Below are 15,778 nucleotides of genomic sequence, written 5' to 3'. Positions count from 1 at the left end.
CAAGAATGTCGCCAGCTGAAAGGATTGCGGAAGGGTCCTCTTTCTCCATGTGCTTTGCGGAGCATGATGAAGAAGTTAGAATTAGCTGGACAATTGGGCGTCGCTCCGGGAAGAGGCCGACGACCAGTTGCGAAACAGGTGGTTGATGAAATTGCTTTAGCTATGGCAGACGACATTCCGCGCAATTCCCGATTGTCAGGCAGTGCGCGTTCTTTGTCACGATGGTGAGCATCCCATGGCCCTTTGAACGGAAGGTGCTTTGAACCATTGTCAAATGGTGTCCATACAAGATCCATACCCTACAGCAGCTTGCACCACAGGACGCAAACGACCTGCTGACTTCGCACCCTACTTTCTTGCAAGGATTGAAGTTGATGAGGGCTGGCCGTGGACCGTCCTATGGACAGATGAAGCTCTTTTTTCTGTGATGGGTGATCGTTTCCTAATCTTAGCTGGCACAATCACCTGATCTCACACCCAGTGGTTTCTGTTTGTGGGGCTACCTGAAGGGGACAGGGTTCACAAGGGGAACATTCATACATGTGCTGATCTGAAGCGCAGCATATCACGAGAGGTAGCCAGCATTCCTAGAGACATGCTTCGTTCTTCTGAGCGTTCAGATTCTTCTGGATACTGATGGGCGCCCTTTTGTAGCAGTAATGGTACCGGTATGTAATTGTATGATGTACTGCAGCAGCAATTTAAAAGTGTTTCAACTGTATTGATACTGCATTATTTCTCTTCCCCATGTCCTTGACATTAATACTAACAGAGTCTGGTCCTCGTTCGGTAATTTTTTTTTCCATGTTACAACGTGTTAAACAGGGAACGTTTAACTATAACCACCCATGTAGAAACGACTTGTACGCCAGCGGCTACGTGAACATGCAAGCTGCTTGTCCCCATACAGCACTGCAGTTTGGTGTGGATTTAGCGTCGGCTGGTCACAGTACGATTACCAACTGCTGCTACAGGCTGTTTATAGTCGCTCTGCCTAGCTTTGTTGTGACAATACCTCAGCGCAGGTCATGCTGGTAACCACGGCAGTACAGCGTTCTGCCACGCCACGTGGAAATTAGCCCACCACTGCAGCAGACTCTGGTCTGGAAGCATGCTGTGCCAGCAACATTCTAGCACTTGGCAGCTTGGATTTCATAGACAGCTCATCTGTCCACCTCTCAGCAGTCTGTACGGAGTTTCGTGCTGCGACATATAGGATGACTATATATACATAGTAAATGAACATGAAGATTATATTAAGGGAAGGGAGGTGGAAGTAAATGAAGATCTGATACGAGACAATTTACTGCGAGGAGAATTTGACAGAACGCTGAAAGTGAGGCATTTAAACATGGTGCCCGCAGTAGACCACTATTCCACATTAAAACATGGTGCCCGCAGTAGACCACTATTCCTCAGAATTATTAATATATTTAGGAGCCTGAGCTACGACATAACTGTTTCACTGGGTGTACGAGATATATGAAATAAACAAAATACCCAGGATTCAGGAAAAACGTAACAATTACAATTACAAAAAGGTACATCTGCAGATAGATTATTTTAATAATTTATGGTTGCGAAATAGCTGACAAGCTATGAACAGAAAAATGGAAAAAAATGGTTGAAACAGAACTCGGTAAGGATAAGCTTCGATTCTAGAACAATATAGCATCGCGTCAGGTAAGACTGACTATGATAGGTTAAAGATAGACGAATCATAGTTGTGGCATTTGTAGACTTAGGACAAGCTCTCGCTGAACTACTCTTTTTGAAATTCTGAAGACAGTAGCTATAGAATACGGGGAACAAAAGGACTGCCGTCATGAGAATTGAACTACTTGGAAACAAAGCAGTAGCTGGGAGCGAAATGGGGTTGTGGCCTTTCCCCGCTGTTACTCAATCTGTACGTTGAGCAGGCAGTAAAGAGAGCCACAGAGATAAAAATATAAATGAGAAGGTTTGCCGATAACATTGTCTAGGAGACGGCAAACGAATACTACACGATGGTCAAAATAAATCTCGCCTGAATAACGTTATATGAACCTTAAGATAGGAAACCCAACTCTTCATCTGCCTTCGGTGGACGTGAGAAAACGACAGAAAAAAGGATACGAAATTTTTTGGGACGTGATGTTACAGAAGGATTCTAAAAATAAAAGGATTGGTAAAATAAAATAATCGAACGTTCTTCGCAGAATTGAAGAGAAAAAGACGATGTGGAAACCACTGACTATAATAAGGAACATGGCAATCGGACATGTGTTAAGATATCGGGGAATAATTTTTGTGGTGGTTGAGGGAGTTGTAGGGAGTAAAAGCTGTAATGGAAAGAACTGGGAATATGTCTAATAAATAAATGCTGACGTTTGGGCCAGTTGCTACTCTGAGACGAAGGGGCTAGCACGGGAGAGGGTTCCTCAGGAGGTGGCATTAAACTAGTCCGACATCTCATGACCCGAAAAAACTACATTTGGACAAATAACGTATAATAATATGAAAACTGTGATTAGAACATTAAAATATTTTTTTTAGTATACAGGGTGGTAACAAACAGTGTGAAAGGCTTTTAAGGGTTTTGCAGGAGAGGTAGTGCTGTGAAATAATTGTTGCGAAGAAAATTTGATACGTAGCATCGTTTCTGAGTTGTTTAGCATTGAGGTTGTCACGTGCCAAAATTCAACCACTTGCAGCCCTAAATTCGATAATGCAGAGGCATCTGAAGTTCTGTGAGTTACCACTTATGCAGATGCTCATTACCGATCAAAATCTGCCATTTTCTAAAGTGATAAATTAAAGCTGGATGATAAAAAGCTACGTTTGTCGGTTTCAGAAAATTAAATTAAGAACAAGTCTGGGGACACTGTCTCCGCCACTGTGCTTGCATTAGGGTGCACGTTGACCTGATTGGCTAACTTCAACGCTAAATAACTCGGAAGGGGCGCAGGGTGTCGGATTTTTTCGTTGCCAATTATTTCTCAGCTCTCCTCCAAAACCATTATAAGCTTATCAGACTATTTCTAACGACCCTGAATATGCAGATATCCGCTAATCCACTGTCTTCGTAGATCACGACTAATAGATAACACTGAAATGGCAAGATGAAATTCGTTCTGCACAACAAAAATATTTACCCGAAACCATCAAACAGAACCATAAAAGTGACCTTCGTAAAAACATGGTGTTTTTTAACACAGGAATTTTTTAAGGGAGGTATCGCAATTATTAATTTAAAAGTGATATAAAATTTATTTGTCCAACAAGTAAAGATCATAAAAAAGAATCAAACTGGTAACTGTAATGGTACATACTTTTCCTAATAACCTATTGTACTGGAATACTGATACTTCTTCCATAAGCCTTAATTTTTAGAGAACCCAGACTTGATTGCTTCGCTTATTGCAATAAACTTTTAGTATACTGGATACAAAGTCATATATCAACTAGCATCTTGTAAATCATTCAAGTTACACACACACACACACACACACACACACACACTACCACACACACACACACACACACACACACACACACACACACACACACTACATGAATAACATCGACTATGTAGAAGGGTAAATACATTTAAGTGATTTGGACTGTTTGATGAAGTAGCTGTATAATGTAGATGAGAAACCTTCTCTCACAATCAGTAATTAATTTTTAGAGACAAAATGTTCGCTGACACGTCGCAGTGACATTAGGAGCCTTGCATTACCGTTTTCGCTCTTGAGAGGCGGCAGGTTGTCGGCACTCTGCGGTGTACGTATGCAAAGCGTGTCCCGTATCATCCAGTCATCTCCTGCGAGTGACGGGTGGTAGGACGAGCCAAACTTGTTAACTCCCAGCTATAACTTTTTTTTGCTCGAAATTTTGTCCAACTTTACCTTCAGTTCCATATAATCTATGTATTACCCAAAACTATGTCCCCACAAACTGTTATCCAACTTAAACTCGTATGCTGAACTTTGAATAAACAGACCCTAATACGAACTGAACTGTAACTGATCTGAATGCTACTTGTCGGTATGTTAAATGCGCACCTGAAGTAAAACAATTATCTGGCACTAATCAAAATTTCCACTTACGTCACATCTTGGCAACATTGTTACACATTTCTGGAAAGCACAACAGCAACAGCAATGAGGGAGCGACTAAGCTGGATATGTGTTTCTAAATACATATTCGAACTGTTGCCGGTGGTAATACGTAATGATAGTGGGATGCGGAGAGTAACTACTCCTATGAACTGATATGTCAAGACAACGATTTTAGAGTGAAGTATATACTTAAAAAACAGAATAATACTTCGGGTGATCTTCACACGTAACATAGATCTGAACAATATAATGTTTAGCAAAATGAACCATGATTTAAAGAGGGTACAACATTAACAGAAAATTTATATAAAAATCAAACAGCTTAACCAACTAATATGTTACTCTATGATTCAGGGAAGTAGGGTGGTCTTTCTCTCAACTCTGGACTAGTTAACTAGCAGACTATAATCGTTCCTAGCTGCGTAGTGCTGCAGTATCACCTGAAACTCCTTCTCTTCAGAACATACCATTATTCAAAATTTATATTTTCTTCACTTTCTAGTATATCCACCTTATTCATCCTTTCTGTCCTTTACAACTTTCTTCATCTAACAAATACAATTACAAGTCAACCAGCACTACTGAATACGTACATCACCTACCACACTTCAACTAAGACTGTGTGGAGGCAAAGACTGTGCCACGACAAGACAAAAGATTGTTTAACAGTAACGTAACTTGCTCTCTCTCTCTCTCTCTCTCTCTCTCTCTCTCTCTCTCTCTCTCTCTCTGATGTACACATCGATGATATACAAAAACCAAATGACACAACCGCATTACAAACTACCTTTCCCCTCTTGGAGAAACTCATTCTTAAGGTTTTCTTGTTCAAAACCACTATATAAATGGTTCAAATGGTTCAAATGACTCTGAGCGCTATGCGACTCAACTTCTGAGGTCATCAGTCGCCTAGATGGTTCAAATGGCTCTGAGCACTATGGGACTCAACTGCTGAGGTCATTAGTCCCCTAGAACTTAGAACTAGTTAAACCTAACTAACCTAAGGACATCACAAACAGCCATGCCCGAGGCAGGATTCGAACCTGCGACCGTAGCGGTCTTGCGGTTCCAGACTGCAGCGCCTTTAACCGCACGGCCACTTCGGCCGGCTCAGTCGCCTAGAACTTAGATCTAATTAAACCTAACTAACCTAAGGACATCACACACATCCATGCCCGAGGCAGGATTCGAACCTGCGACCGTAGCGGTCACGCGGTTCCAGACTGAAGCGCCTTTAAACGCACGGCCACACCGGCCGGCCAATTTACTGGGGTTTTCAGTAAGAAGATACTACAGACCTGGTTAGTACACCATGGTAGTTCGATGAGATGTTCAATTACTCCACAAAATTATTTCATAAGACATTATTAAATGGAACTGCGCAAAATATGCCACAAGGTTTATTTGTGTGTTTTCAAGAGTAGCAATTATACGAAGAGCAATGGTAGTTAAATTTAACTGTTTGAGAAGCTCAATAATACTGTCCATTATCAAAGTTTCATAATATTTACGGCACAAAATAGGGAGTAGTGTGCCCTATTTACTGACTCCATGTGCTACGTCAATTGCTAGTATGAATCTATTTGTTATATATAATGAATATAGTGTGATTCCTCAAAATTTAAGAAGAGTCCGTTTTCAGAGATCCACATAATAATTATTTGGAAAAGATCATAAACAATCTCTTGTGTTGCTCTCTCTCAAAGAATGGGATCTATTATAACACTAACATATCCTGAAAAATGTACCAATTCTCCTTGTTGACTGTTAAAAGAGGAGATTAGTGTTTAATATCCCTTCGACAACGAAGTCATTAGGTACGATGCACAAGTTCGGATTAGGGAAGGGTGGGGAAGGAAATCCACTGTGCCCTTTCAAAGGAACCATCCTGGCATTTAGGGAAATCACGGAATTTCTAAACCAGGAAGGCCGGAGGTGCGTCTGAACTGTCGTCCTCTAGAATGAGGGTGCATTGTGCTAACCATTGCGCCACTTCGCTCTGTGTTGTTGACTATTGAGTGGAAAGACTTTCGCATATAGGGTGTTCGGAAATTCCAGTTTCTGACTTCTAGGACTTGTGGAGTGAGTACATAATAAAAGCTCTGACAATAAAGTTCGGTATTAAGTCCCATAGTTCTCAGAGCCAGTAAAGTGCCGTGAATGAAGTAAGAACGGTCGATCAGGTAACACTGGCAACTCACAACGCTGCACTTGCGTAGTGGCCGGTGTTGACAACCTGCCCCCACCGTAGTTCAGTTCGGCATCGTGTGTGTTCCGTGTTAGACCTGTTGGACGAAGTGCTTGTTTGGTGCGTTGCTTCTGAACTCAGGACAGGACAATGAACGAGCAAAGGATCAGTTTAAAGTTTTGTTTGAAGTTTGGCAAGACAGCGAAACCAACGCATGCAATGCTGGTACGTGTTTATGGGGATCAAGCACTGTCCATTAAGGATGTGCACGAGTGATTCGCCCATTTTCGAAGAGGTCGGGAAAAATTTCTCTGACATTCCCCCTAATGGACGACCGGCGACCGCCGTCAGTGACGGAAACATTGAGAAATAGAAGACATTAATCACGAACGATTGTCAGTTAACTCTGCACATGATCGTGGATGAACTGCAGATGAACCGTAAATCCATGTGACAAATCCTCACCCGGGAGTTAGGGAAGAGGAAAACGTGTTGTCGTCTTGTGCCACATCACTTGCCTGACGATCATAAGCAGGCACGTTTAGAGGCTTCACAGGATTTTGTCGAAATGATGGTTGCGCCGCCCAATTTCTCGAACAGTATTGTCACTGAGAATGAAACCTGGTGTCTGCGGTACGACCCTGAAATGAAATGGCAAAGCATGGAATCAAAACGATGCTCATAGGGAACGACGCTGAATGGTGCACGGTACGTTGTAAGTTTGACCCATTTCACGCAGCGTCTACGCAGGGTACGACCCCAGTACGCCTCACAAGGTTCTGGTTTTTTGTTCACGACAACGCTCGACCACACACAGTCAGCATCGTCAGACAGTTCCTGGCAAGATAGAGGGTGGTGGTACTTGAACATCCATCATACTATCCGGATCTCAATCCTCCAGACTTCTTCCTGTACCCTCCACTCAAACTCGCTTTGGAAGGAAAGAGATTTGACCATTTTCCTGACATCGTACGAAAGGTCATGCATCTTTTGAACTCCATCCCAAAGGAAGACTTCGTTCAAAGTTTCAAGGACATGTATCGCAGAGCTCAGCGGTGTCTAGTTATTGGAGGTGACTATTTCTAAGGACAGTGAGGTAACTGTAATTCATAGTTCCTCTTCGTTAATGTTACAGGACTATTCACTGAATTTTATTGTCAGAGGTTGTATTTTGAAAAGGAAGCCATGTCTGGAAACGTGCCGTTTCCTTGCTAAAACGCATCCGCGTCTACTTGAGGAAATTAGTTTCGCTTGACGCAGTGCAGTTACTAGGCAACAATTTGAAACATCTATTTATCACTGAAGAATATTTGTTTGTATTAACAGTTGAACATTTAAGTGTTTGTATTATCACAAAACATTTCCTTTCCCACTCCACTAGCAAGTGGACTGAGAAATGTACGTTGGCGGCAGCAGAATAGTCGTTAGTCAGTTACAAATGTGTGTTCTTTAATTTTTTCAATAGTTCGTCGCGAAAAGAATGTCGTCTTCACTCCATAGATTCCCATTTCTGTTCATGATGCACTTCCGTACCACTCTAGCAGCCAAAGTCTTAACTGCTTCGATGTTTAACTTTAATCCAACCTCGTGGGGATATCATCACTCACAAGTGTTCCATACGCGGTCTCTTTTGTGGATGACCCATTGCTGTACACCCTGTCCGTCAAATTCTTTACACATATAGAGAATAAGGTTGGTTTCGTCACACTTTCCGGGGGAGCACCCGACGTTACGATTGCCTCTGATGAATCCTCGCCATCGAGGAAGAAGTACTGGTTCCTGTTACTTAAGTTCTTCGAGCCACTCACAAATCTGAGAACCTATTTCGTATGCTCAGACCTTATTTAGCGTCCTGCAGTGGGACACTGTGGAACGTCCAGAAATTTAAGAATATACTACCTGCTTATTTCCCTTCAGCTATGATTCGCAGGGTATTGAGTGAGAAAAGGGAACGCTTAGTTTCTCACCACCGATGCTTCCCAAATCCTCGCTGATTTGTGGACAGAAGGTGGTTTTCCATGTTCAGGAATCCAGCAACGTACGGATATTGCACGAGAGCAACCGTAGCGGTCGCTCGGTTCCATACTGTAGCGCCTAGAACCGCTCGGCCACTCTGGCCGTCCGTCCGTTCTTATACCCGTCTCACATACATGAGTCACGTGCTCTTTCCTAAAAAAGGTTTCGCTTTGGATGAGAGACTGGCGACAAACGCAAGCTATGTAACGGGTCTATGCTGCAGAGTACGCTCTCTGCATCCGAACTAGGATTCCGTGTGGACCTGGAGAGTTGTTTGCTTCCAACTCTTTCACTTGCTTCTCAAAATCAGTGATACCTGTTTCTATTTCCATACCTAATGTGAAACACACTGTGTAATACACAGCTTTGTAACGAGTGGCCGATATGAAGTCGTACCAATTGAACTGCAACTTTTTGTCATGTCTGAAAAGGCCTTAGTTACCTACAGGACTCCATCGTGAAAGTGTGTAACATATTTGTCATCGCCGGCGTATTGGTGAGGGATTTCCTGTATTCGTAGTATGTAAAACCACCAATTTTGAAACCGAATTTTTATACTCTTCAGCTCACAGTGTCAATTGCCGGTCCTTGACATAACGCTGTGGAAATACTAAGGCATTCAGTAGCAGTTACCGCCTCAAATATAAAGTTGCTTTGACGTGCACTGCATAGACTGATTTACAACAACGTTGTGAAGAAGACTGCGTTAATCTTCCTCAACGGTGCTCACCGCAAAAATTTAATAGCCACTCACGAAAATAAGCAACCATAACATATGCACCACACGAGGGCATTTCGTGGTTTGAACCAAAGCTTCATCTTGGTTCGGAATCATGCTCTTTTCATTCCGGATACGGAGACATCCCAAAACATGCTTTTATAGCGACGCTGGTACGTAGAGTCCTGCTGCAAGTCCACAGTAATGAGACACACGTACAGTGTGTCAGCAGTCAACAATGTAAGCGAAGCAATTACGTTTGTGGTGTAATTGTTTTGACATAATGAACGTGCCGAGTAATTTACTATACATTAGCGTGAATGGAGTGGCAGAACCTCATGACCTGACGAGACAACGGATTTCAAAGCAGCGAAAGGAATCTTTGTCATCGCAGGGAGCTTACATTTCCTCATCACAATTAAATCAAAATATTTTTTCACAAGCTGAATCAGTTTATGCTTCAAGTATTCTAGGCTTCATGTTTGGCACAATATTTTCAATGTGGAACATGTGATTTTGTTAACCTGATGAATATATTACAGAAGTTAGTAATTAATACATTTACATTCACAGCCTCCGTCCCTCCAACCTTTCCCCCTCCCTTCCTTCCTTCCTTCCTCTGTCTCTCTATCTCCTCTACCCACCTCTATCTCTCACAACACACACACAGACACGCTCACGCGCGTGCACTCTCACGCACGCGCACTGTCACGCATGCACGTGCTGAGAAAGAGACTATAAAAGAAAGAAAACTATGATGTAATGCACTATGAAAACACACTTCAGCTGCAGTAGGGTTCCCAGCCACCACAGATTGTCAGAATGGTAATGTTTTTTCACAATTTCGGCGATAGTATGGGGTGAAATACCTTTCTTTTCCATTCACCAACGCAGCCAGGTTAGACTGCGCAGCAATTCTCAAATAATTGTCTGAAATATTTGAAATACATATCAGTCGTAATGTAAATCAACCGTTAGTTCTTTAGTATAAAGAACAAAAGGGATACTTACATAGTAAGGAGTTAGTTGCATCTAGGACGCAATATATGCACAGTTCTTTTATGAAAATTAAGTTAATAGAGATAAATATAGCTGGTTCGTTTTATCATTAATGAACCTGTTATTTTTCATTCCTAATCACGCAACTACGGTTAAAAATAGACTATCAGATTTAAAACAAAAATTCATTTATGAAACAGAAGAAGTTTTCCAGAAGAAATGGATTTAGTTTAGATTTCAAACTTGGTTTACTACCTGTCAGAGATTTTATGTTGTTGGGAACATGGTCAAAGATTTATGTAGATGCACACTGAACTCGATTCTCTGCCTCTGACAGCTTTAACAATGGCCGTTAGAGATCGTTTCCTCTCCTGGTGTTGTTAAGTGTGGTCATCACTATTGTCAAATTGTGATGGATTATTTATGATGAATTTAGTTAATATACGTATAGGGAGTTTCAGAAACTTTGCATCAAGCTTCTAGGGATAATGGATCATGTTATAGAGAATAGTTTTGTTGGAGACAAATGTTCACTGAGGGATCCCAGTAACGTTAGGTGTCATTTCATTTAATTCCGCCACCTTGGAACGTCGTCACCGAACTAGCAGGGTCTACCAACCAGGTGTGCTGCATCGGCGTACTACCAAGCTCATTTTCAACAACAAAGTCTCTCTAAGCGAAGAAAGACATTTTAGAAGCTCGACGTAACCCCTTTCACACGAAGAAGGTTGTCCGCCGCTCGCGGTAGCGTTCTCGCTTCCCGAGCACGGGGTCCCGGGTTCGATTCCCGGCGGGGTCAGGGATTTTCACCTGCCTCGAGATGACTGGGTGTTTGTGTTGTCCTCATCATTTCATCATCATCCAGGAAAGTGGCGAAATTGGACTGAGCAAAGATTGGGTAATTGTACGGGCGCTGATAACCACGCAGTTGAGCGCCCCACAAACCAAACATCATCATCACACGAAGAAGGTGTTGGATATTAGGCGACACACATTACATACAAATACTGCATCGTGCCTACCTCCTGCCACCTTTCAATGGGGAAACTGATTATAAAAGTCACCTAGAGTCACCCGGAGGCGACAGTGAACATATTGTCTCCACCAGTGCGTAAGGTAGAATCGAAATTACAGTAAAAGGCAATTCTGGGACTGAATTAAGTGATTCAGGCGAAAACTTTAAACAACTGGAACTATCAACTTCATTCTTCCCTGAAATTAAAAGAATTATAAAAATTCTCAAAAAAAAAAACCAGCTTGTAAGATGTTGACGGAATTTCAAAGACAATCCTGAAAAGTTTTTCTAACCTAATAAATAACGTCCTCAATGGTGTATGGCTCTGAGCACTATGGGTCTTAACTTCTGAGGTCATCAGTCCCCAAGAACTTAGAACTACTGAAACCTAACTAACCTAAGGACATCACACACATCCATGCCCGAGGCAGGATTCGAACCTGCGACCGTAGTGGTCACACGGTTCCAGGCTGTAGCGCCTACAACCGCTCGGCCAACCCGGCCGGCAATGGTATATGTATTTCGTCACTGCTACTGGGAATATTTCCAGGCACCTTAAAATATGCTACCGCTAAGCTTAAACGTTTATCATCCGGTCTCTGTTTCGTAAATATACGAAAAAGTAGTGGACTCAAGATAAGTTTCCCAATTGAGGAAAAACAGTTTACTCAGCACATCACAGTTAAGATTCTAAAAGAGCTGCTCACCTGAGCGCGCTATTTATACATTCATTTAACAAATATTACTATTCTAAAATATGGAAATATCTTCTGTAGGTAATTTTTGTGATCTTTCCGAGTTGTTGGTTTGAGTAGGTCATGCTAGAGTCTTAGAAAAGATAAATTATATGGAGCTCCCAACTTTCCACAAAACTGGTTTGAATCATGCTTACCAAATAGACTGTTAAAATTTGAGCTCAGTAACTCACACAAGGCTGGAATGGTGGAAAATGTAGTGAGAGGGAAGAAATCACAGTCCCAGAGGATTCAAATTTTGATCCACCACTATTCTGTATTTGTATACAGAAGGCATCCCAGTCACCAGTCAACAAGCAGAGTAGGTGCTTTGCAGTCGATATTGGCGTTATAATAAATCCCATTGGAGAGAGACAAACAGAAAAGATGGTTAACGAGCTCCTTAAATAACTATTGTGTGTTTCTCTGATATCGGACTCAACCTGAATTTTGAGGATACAGACTGTATTCTTTCTGTGTATCGAGTACAGTGGTACCAACAACTGATGTAGCACATGCAGGAGTCAGTAAAGAGTGGACAGGGCTCCAAACGTTTTTGGTCTATATGTTCATGAATCATGGACCTTGCCATTGGTGAGGAGGCTTGCGTGCCTCAGCGATACAGATGGCCGTACCGTAGGTGCAACCACAACGGAGGGGTATCTGTTGAGAGGCCAGACCAACGTGTGGTTCCTGAAGAGGGGCAGCAGCCTTTTCAGTAGTTGCAGGGACATCAGTCTGGATGATTGACTGATCTGGCCTTGTAACAATAACCAAAACGGCCTTGCTGTGCTGGTACTGCGAACGGCTGAAAGCAAGGAGAAACTACAGCCGTAATTTTTCCCGAGGGCATGCAGCTTTACTGTATGATTAAATGATGATGGCGTCCTCTTGGGTAAAATATTCCGGAGGTAAAAGAGTCCCCCATTCGGATCTCCGGGCGGGGACTACTCAAGAGGACGTTGTTATCAGGAGAAAGAAAACTGGCGTTCTACGGATCGGAGCGTGGAATGTCAGATCCCTCAATCGAGCAGGTAGGTTAGAAAATTTAAAAAGGGAAATGGATAGGTTGAAGTTAGATATAGTGGGAATTAGTGAAGTTCGGTGGCATGAGGAAAAGACTTTTGGTCAGGTGAATACAGGGTTATAAATATAAAATCAAATAGAGGTAATGCAGGAGTAGGTTTAATAATAAATAGGAAAATAGGCGTGCTGGTAAGCTACTACAAACAGCGTAGTGAACGCATTATTGTGGCCAAGATAGACACGAAGCCCACGCCTACTACAGCAGTACAAGTTTATATGCCAACTAGCTCTGTAGATGATGAAGAAATTGATGATATGTGTGATGAGATAAAAGAAATTATTCAGATAGTGAAGGGAGACGAAAATTTAATAGTCATGGGTGACTGGAATTCGAGTGTAGGAAAATGGAGAGAAGGAAACATACACTCCTGGAAATGGAAAAAAGAACACATTGACACCGGTGTGTCAGACCCACCATACTTGCTCCGGACACTGCGAGAGGGCTGTACAAGCAATGATCACACGCACGGCACAGCGGACACACCAGGAACCGCGGTGTTGGCCGTCGAATGGCGCTAGCTGCGCAGCATTTGTGCACCGCCGCCGTCAGTGTCAGCCAGTTTGCCGTGGCATACGGAGCTCCATCGCAGTCTTTAACACTGGTAGCATGCCGCGACAGCGTGGACGTGAACCGTATGTGCAGTTGACGGACTTTGAGCGAGGGCGTATAGTGGGCATGCGGGAGGCCGTGTGGACGCACCGCCGAATTGCTCAACACGTGGGGCGTGAGGTCTCCACAGTACATCGATGTTGTCGCCAGTCGTCGGCGGAAGGTGCACGTGCCCGTCGACCTGGGACCGGACCGCAGCGACGCACGGATGCACACCAAGACCGTAGGATCCTACGCAGTGCCGTAGGGGACCGCACCGCCACTTTCCAGCAAATTAGTGATACTGTTGCTCCTGGGGTATCGGCGAGGACCATTCTCAACCGTCTCCATGAAGCTGGGTTACGGTCCCGCACACCGTTAGGCCGTCTTCCGCTCACGCCCCAACATCGTGCAGCCCGCCTCCAGTGGTGTCGCGACAGGCGTGAATGGAGGGACGAATGGAGACGTGTCATCTTCAGCGATGAGAGTCGCTTTTGCCTTGGTGCCAATGATGGTCGTATGCGTGTTTGGCGCCGTGCAGGTGAGCGCCACAATCAGGACTGCATACGACCGAGGCACACAGGGCCAACACCCGGCGTCATGGTGTGGGGAGCGATCTCCTACACTGGCCGTACACCACTGGTGATCGTCGAGGGGACACTGAATAGTGCACGGTACATCCAAACCGTCATCGAACCCATCCTTCTACCATTCCTAGACCGACAAGGGACAATGCACGTCCGCATGTATCCCGTGCCACCCAACGTGCTCTAGAAGGTGTAAGTCAACTACCCTGGCCAGCAAGATCTCCAGATCTGTCCCCCATTGAGCATGTTTGGGACTGGATGAAGCGTCGTCTCACGCGGTCTGCACGTCCAGCACGAACGCTGGTCCAACTGAGGCGCCAGGTGGAAATGGCATGGCAAGCCGTTCCACAGGACTACATCCAACATCTCTACGATCGTCTCCATGGGAGAATAGCAGCCTGCATTGCTGCGAAAGGTGGATATACACTGTACTAGTGCCGACATTGTGCATGCTCTGTTCCCTGTGTCTATGTGCATGTGGTTCTGTCAGTGTGATCATGTGATGTATCTGACCCCAAGAATGTGTCAATACAGTTTCCCCTTCCTGGGACAATGAATTCACGGTGTTCTTATTTCAATTTCCAGGAGTGTAGTATGTGAATATGGATTGCGGCAAAGAAATGAAAGAGGAAGCCGTTTGGTAGAATTTTGCACAGAGCATAACTTAATCACAACTAACACTTGGTTCATGAATCATAAAAGAAGGTTGTATACATGGAAGAATCCCAGAGATACTAAAAGGTATCAGATAGATTATATAGTGGTAAGGCAGAGATTTAGGAACCATGTATTAACTTGTAAGACATTTCCAGGGGCAGATGTGGACTCTGACCACAATCTATTGGTTATGAACTGCAGATTAAAACTGAAGAAACAGCAAAAAGGTTGGAATTTAAAGAGATGGGACCTAGATAAACTGACTAGACCAGAGGTTGTACAGAGTTTCAGGGAAAGCATAAGGGAACAATTGACAGCAGTGGTGGAAAGAAGTACAGTAGAAGAAGAAGAAGCTCTGATGGGTGAAGTTGTGAAGGCAGCAGAGGATCAAGTAGGTAAAAAGACGAGGGCTAGTAGAAATGCTTGGGTAACAGAAGAAATATTGAATTTAATTGATGAAAGGAGAAAATATAAAAATGCAGTAAATGAAGCAGGCAAAAAGGAATACAAACGTCTCAAAAATGAGATCGACAGGAAGTGCAAAATGGCTAAGCAAGAGTGGCTAGAGGATAAATGTAAGGATGCAGAGGCTTATCTGACTAGGGGTAAGATAGATATTGCCTACAGGAAAATTAAAGAGACCTTTGGAGAAAAGAGAACCACTAGTATGAATATCAAGAGCTCAGATGGGAACCCAGTTCTAACCAAAGAAGGGAAAGCAGCACTATGGAAGGAGTATATAGAGAGCCTATTCAAGGGCGATGTACTTGAGGACGATATTATAGAAATGGAAGAGACTGTAGATGAAGATGAAATTGGAGACACGATACTGCGTGAAGAGTTTGACAGAGCACTGAAATACTTGAGCCGAAACAAGGCCCCGGGAGTAGACAACATTCCATTAGAACTACTGACGGCCTTGGGAGAGCCAGTCCTGACAAAACTCTACCATCTGCTGAGCAAGATACATGAGACAGGCGAAGTACCCTCAGACTTCAAGAAGAGTATAATAATTCCAATCTCAAAGAAAGCAGGTGTTGACTGATGTTAATATTACCGAACTACCAGTTTAATAAGTCACAGCCG

The sequence above is a fragment of the Schistocerca cancellata genome, chromosome 2 (assembly GCF_023864275.1).
Source record: "Schistocerca cancellata isolate TAMUIC-IGC-003103 chromosome 2, iqSchCanc2.1, whole genome shotgun sequence".
In the NCBI taxonomy this organism is placed as follows: Eukaryota; Metazoa; Arthropoda; class Insecta; order Orthoptera; family Acrididae; genus Schistocerca; species Schistocerca cancellata.
This window is presented reverse-complemented; position numbering follows the sequence as displayed.